We start from the raw sequence: 6,559 nt of genomic DNA, 5'->3' as shown, positions 1-6,559 counted from the left end.
CAGCATCAAAAGAGGGATGGCAAAGTTACTCAGTCAGCAGCGGGGGTGGGGGGCGGGGGGGGTGAAGAGCCAGCAGAAAATAGAAAAATAAAAAGTCAGAGTAGCAAAGGCTGGAAGGAAAGTGGGTTAAGAGGGGTGTGATGGATGAGACTGGGAGCTTTCCTGACTCATGCCCTGCTTTCTCTGGTGACTAATGTGGTCAGTGACATCTCTCTCACTGCCCCTCAGCCACCCCCACACCGCCATCCCACCTGGGATGCTGGTACTGTAGCTGGCCTTAGCACACATGCAATCTCCCCCCACTTACCATATCATAGCACTAAGTCTCAGCTTAGAATGAAAAGGTTGCACTGTGCTGAAGGTGGGTCTACAACGGGCCTGTAGAGACAACTGGGGCCATACAGAATACTTATCTCTGTCTTATTTAGGGCTAAACCTCTAGAAGGCGTGCGCGCACTGAAAGATAGTCCAATCCTGTAGGAGGACAAGATAAGTGTCATATTCATCATTTCTCCTTCATGCTTAAGATTTCTATCCTGGAATTTCTATCTATTTCTCTCTATCCTCCCTTTTAAACATGGCTTCATTTATTGCGCTGGTTGCTTGTTTTACTGATATGATAGATCTCTTACAATACTTCAGTTTTATTATATGTGAAGATCTAAAGAAAATGACTATTTAAAAGCTACAGCAGATACAGGTACGTATTATATTATCCCTGTCATTAGAAAGACGCGATGATTATATTCTAACATTACATTTCAGTTATTGATCTGAGCGGTTTCACTTCTTAAATATCTAGAGCATGTAATGGACCAGGGACTTGACCAAGATGGTTGGATCTCTTTATTTACTCAGAATTCACGTTCACTGATTGACCAAAATTGTTGCTCTATAAATATATATATATATATATATATATATATATATATATATATATATATATATATATATATATATATATATATATATATATATATATATATATATATATTTACATATACATATATATATATATATATATATATATATATATATATATATATATATATATATATATATAATGGTACACTGGTGCAATGGTACACTGACTACTACCATCTTTAGTAAATTGAGTTCTGAGTAAAGCTTTATTCTGACCCAGAGAGGCCAACTTGCTGAGCTTTTATGTGACTAGATCTGCTCATGAAAATTAGGGAGTTAAAAAAAATACATATTGACCTTATTTACAAGAGTTTAAGCTATTGTGCAGGATATCCCTTATATGAGTCCACAGCATCTCATTATCAAGTCCAGTCTGAAGTGTCAGTGGAGGTGCGATACCATCCATTCATTGTCAATGAATTGTGGCCTCTCTCTTTGATGATGCACAAAACTTGGCCAGGGAATTGTGCCTTACAGATGGCTATCCACAGTTGCACAAAGCAACATGCTGTGCAACAACACACACATGAAGATGCACTCAAGCAAACAGGCCGAGGCCTGCTTATTACTATGATAAGTGTCTGTTCAGTCGCTTGGTTGTTTTCATTTGATTTTAATTTCAAAGAGCATCAGGACCAGCAGCGGGCAGCTACAGATCTGGAGTGTGGTCAGATGTGTCAGTGCATTTATTAGTGTGTGTGCACATTGCACTGAACTTTGCCCTTTCCAACTATCAGTTCTGAAAAAGGGTACGCCTGCATGTTTGTGTGAGAGCCCAGGCTCTTTGATGGCAGATGATACAGCGCACAACAGTTAGCCTGGCCTTTTGAACTTCCAGATTATTTGATAGCATGCAACGCATCTCCCTTTACCACTCAGATACAAACACACGCATATTTCAAGTAAATATTTCAAAACAGCAGAGTTTTGCCTGCCCCCCCCCCCCTCTGCCCTAGCTTGTGTGGCACACATCTAAAAGCTGCTTGGATCGCCACGCCCAACTAGACCGTGGCACGAGTGCATTAATACTTCATAGTCAGATATGTGAGTTTCAGCTGTGTGAGATTGTAAGAACAATTCATCTTCCTCTCTTCTGCATGGTCTGCAGAATGTGTACAATTTCTCTTCATGCATTTATACTTTGAGTTAGGGCTAAATGGAGAAATAGGCTTTTCACGGCGTGTGTTTATGTCTTAAATAACGATTATTCCGAGGATCAAGTCACAATTGGGTGAGATTTTAAGCATTGAACCAGTGGATAATTATTCACTTTCTCCTTAAAAAGGTGCCAAAAGGGGCTCACTCCAAAGGTGGCTGTTTATGCATTCATACCTCGGTGTTCAACACTAAAAATTATACAGATGCCAGAACTATCAAACCGCTTTCAGACTCTTTTGTTTTCTCAGCAAGAAAAAGTCACATGAAGCTCAAGATCTTCATCACGTGTTTTCATTTCCATCCACAGGCGATGGGCACAGTCTGAGCTGAGATCAGGACGTTGTTCTGTTTATTATTGTGTGTTGCATGCATGTGCCACACAGCCAATGTCACACCTCAGCATGCACTTGGCCTGACCTAAGAGGAAAGGCATAATAAAATATGCTTATTCGCTCCCTCATGTTCCCACCCCACACTTTACTGTCATATGCACAATTCAAACAAAGAAAGGGTAGCTTTTCACATGATGCAATTATGTCCCTATGAAACCCTTATTCTGACCAGAGGTGCATGACTGACCCATCTAAGACCCTTCTTGCATGTCTCAATCAACAGTCTCACATGTCTGAAAAAGAAAATCCTCCTCAAAGCTTAATGAAATTTTCATAAATATCCTTATCAGTAGCAGTAGAACCAAAGTGCATAATTCGTGCCTTCTCCTGTAAATCTCTTAAACATTTTATAAGCTTGTACGACATATGGTATGATCCTGGAATCTGTTCAGTGCATTGTTGCACCGCAGTGCAACACAACAAAAATAAAACATAAACATAAGATATAATCAAAAAACGAAGTCTTTAAAGCTAATTAAAATCTAAACCAGTGCAACTGTAAAACAGAAATACAACGTCATGCCATCAAATATAAATCTGTATTTTCAGCCATATGTGTTGCTATGTTGGGATCATCAATTGACATATTCATTTCTCCCCTGCATTCAGTCATAGCTGCTGCTGTCCTGTGCAGAGACGAGCAGCCTGCTATTAAAATCATAATTATTAGGGGGGAAAAAAAAATAGGAACCCGTGCACTCACCACTTAACAGCAAGGAGCGGCGAAAGCTGTGTGGGGTCGGAAGTTGTCAAATAAATCTTTGCCCCTGTCGTTTCTGTAAGAATGTCATCGTTTAGGTTTTATTTTTGCTCTGCTGGTGTGCGGACGTGCGGCGGTTTGCTGGACTGCTTCTCCGTTCAGTGCTGCTCTTCACACGGCATCCAAGGCGCGGTGAGAGACGCGCTGCTGTGGAGAAACTAGGGGAGGAGGAGGAGGAGGAGGAGGAGGAGGAGGAGGAGGAGGAGGGAGGATGGATTACAAAGTAAAGCCTGGATGATTTCAGAGGATTGGCAAACAGCGACCGCGTGTGGCTACGTCCGGGTGACACGAACAAAAGCTGCAAATCGTGTGCACCAGCAGAGAAGGAGTCAAACTAAATTGATGGAGAATTATTATCTGGCAAAAACTTTCCATGAAGACGTTTTTGCCTTTTTATTTAGAGTGTTTTGTGTCAAACATGCAAGAAAAATCAAGTTTTCCGGATGTTTAAAGTGGTTTGGTTGTTTTCACAAGTCCAGCTGTGAATGACAAACTATAGTAGCCGAAAAGGTTCAGACAGCAGGTGTTTCAATCTGAAACAGGAATCTAATAGGATTTATTATTATTTATTTATTTATTTATTTTCCAGTGCTTGTAATATTGGCTTTATTACACTCTTTAATACCTGAAGTGTCATCATAAAGTTTGGTAGATTTAGATCACCTTATGTAAAACCTTTGTTCAAAACCCGTTTTGGGTGTAATTCAATTCAATGCAGCTTTATTTGTATAACGCCACTTCACTACAATGTTGTCACAGGGCACTTTACACACACATCATTTCAAGTCAATTCATACATAGCCTATAAAAGAAACCAACTGACTGCATCAAATCATGACTTCAATCCAATCACCTATTCTGAGCATGCACATGGCGACAGTGGGAAGGAAAAAACTCCCTTTTTTAACAGGAAGAAAACCTCCAGCAGAACCCGGATCAGGGAGGGCAGCCATCTGCCTCGACTGGTTGTAATCTGATGTTTTCTGCCCTTCACGGATATCTTTTGCATCACAATGGGGTGGGGGGTGAATGTTTTGTTTTGTGGTATGAAAAAAGACTTCACGTTTAAAAATGAAACTATTCTGTCTATTATTTTTAGGGAGTTGGCATTGAATTATGACAGATTTCCACACTCTGGTCCCCCTAACAAAGGCTAATTTAGCAGCCGTCTTGCATCCTGTATCCTCTCTAAACTTCTTTCAGCAAATAAAAGTCAGTCTGATGCTGACCCTTGTCTTATTTTTTGCCCTGTCTCTTTCTCTCTTTCTTATACTGGCAGCTTCTGATAATGTCCTCCTGAATTTCTTTGATCAGTCATGCATGGTGCATGCTTTAAAACAGCCAGTGGCTAGACCACCCTTAAATATTAGATTTGATCAAAAAAGAAGATTTTAATCCTGATTTTAAAGTTAGAGAGAGTGTCTTCCAGACCCAAACTGGGAACTAGTTCCATAAGAGAGGTGTCTGATAGCCAAGATGATGATCAACTACAATAAGCAAAAAGTGGTGGATATTTGTGAATGTAAACTTAAAACATTAATGTTTGAGATCAAAATGCATAATATCAAGTGTTTTTATGAAGTGTCCTTTGTCCATTTCAGATAATGAACTTCATAAATTCAAATACATGCCAGCTCATGTCAATGCTTATATGCACCAGTTTCATTAATCAGTTTTCTCATGTTGATTTTTACAATTCGGACAAATAGCCATGATGGCCAAAATGGTTTGAGTGAAACCAAACTCACAGATCAACTGAAACACCAGGACCTCTTAAGTTCAGGGATTTTCTCTTTCCACAGTTATCCTCAGTGTACACACTGACAATTGACATCCAAAAATTATGGTGATAAGGTTACAATTTTATCTCAATTTGCAGCTGGCTTCTTTTATCCCAAAATTTCATGCATTCTCAGTTTCAATCATCTACATGGGCCTCACTCTAACTGGCCTCAAATGCAAAACATATATCTTCTGTACTGACAGGAAATTCCTATTACTATTCTGCCAAGAGATCACAATGATAGAAACCCATAAACCTCTGGAATATAGATACATAGGTTCAGATCTGTCTGGGAAAATGTGTTCACAGGTGAAATATGTTCAGGTCATTCACCCATGAAGCAGACCACTCAAACAGGCATAAATCACAGACATGGGATCAATGCACTGTTTCCCAAAGGCAAAGTGCTGTGGCAGAACACAATCAATTCTACCCCTGGATTCATTGTTCCAATTAGTAAGCCTTGTTCTCAGCTGTAAAGGTAAGGAGGCTCCAACAGAATCAGCTCGCATCAAGCATTAATAATAGCAGCTCTGAATCCGAATTACTTCATTAGTATTCTGCACAGAGACCCTTTAAGCTGTGGTGGGAGCATCTGTTCTCATCCTAAGTTGAGTTACGGACCACAATGGCTACGCAACAGTATCTAATATGAAGTAGATTGGAATATTTAATAAATTTAAAGAAATACTCATCAGAAAATGCAAATAAGGGAGGAGGTTTTATTGCTGCTGGAAGCAGTGGTTGCCTTCAGAACTACAATATTTTTATACATGTTAAAGCTTATAGCCTAAATATATCAACAAGGCTGAGACCACCTACTTCCCAACTTGAAAAAGTTTTTTTTTTTTTAAATATATAAGAACCAAATATGTAGTATATTTGTGGTTCATGATACTATAATCAAACCCAGCAATATTACAATGTAAGGGAGGGTCATAATTTATTAGTGTTTGTTGAAGATTGCATGTAAAGAACAAGGATTTAACAGATGCATTGACTAGAACATATCTTAAAAGCAGCTTCCTCCATGAAAAACTATGAACAATCCTCAGCAGAAAGCGGGAAATAATTTAAGTCAGAGTAGGAAGGTTCGATGGGTGAAATTCAATTATTTCAAATATCAAAAAAAAAAAATCAACATGGCTTGTGTCTGCACTCTGCAGACATCGACAGATTCATCCTTCACATGTAAATCTGCTCTGATCCACTCTCTACTCCTGTGTGCATTACATAAACAACACCAGACTAGCAATTTGATGGAGCTGCATTGCAAATTAAACAACTGCCAGCGAAGTGAGAGAGCCTTTTCATGAGCCTTTTAATGTGTTAAATTATTTATGTATTATCTGCTAACAGGGGGCGGAGAGGAGGGGATTGCTGACAGGCCGAGAAGCAGGAGAGAAACTGCACACAGTTGCTTACAGTTAATGTTTTGCAACCATTTTAAAGGTATGCACAACATGAAATTGAAGGAATTAGTACTGTATTGAATCCACTGTGTGGTTATTGTGGCCAACATCCTGCTCCATTTTGTTTCAC

This window comes from Telmatherina bonti (assembly GCF_933228915.1).
Source record: "Telmatherina bonti genome assembly, chromosome: 19".
Lineage (NCBI taxonomy): Eukaryota > Metazoa > Chordata > Actinopteri > Atheriniformes > Telmatherinidae > Telmatherina > Telmatherina bonti.
The sequence above is the reverse complement of the archived record's forward strand: the minus strand, read 5'-3'. Positions refer to the sequence as shown.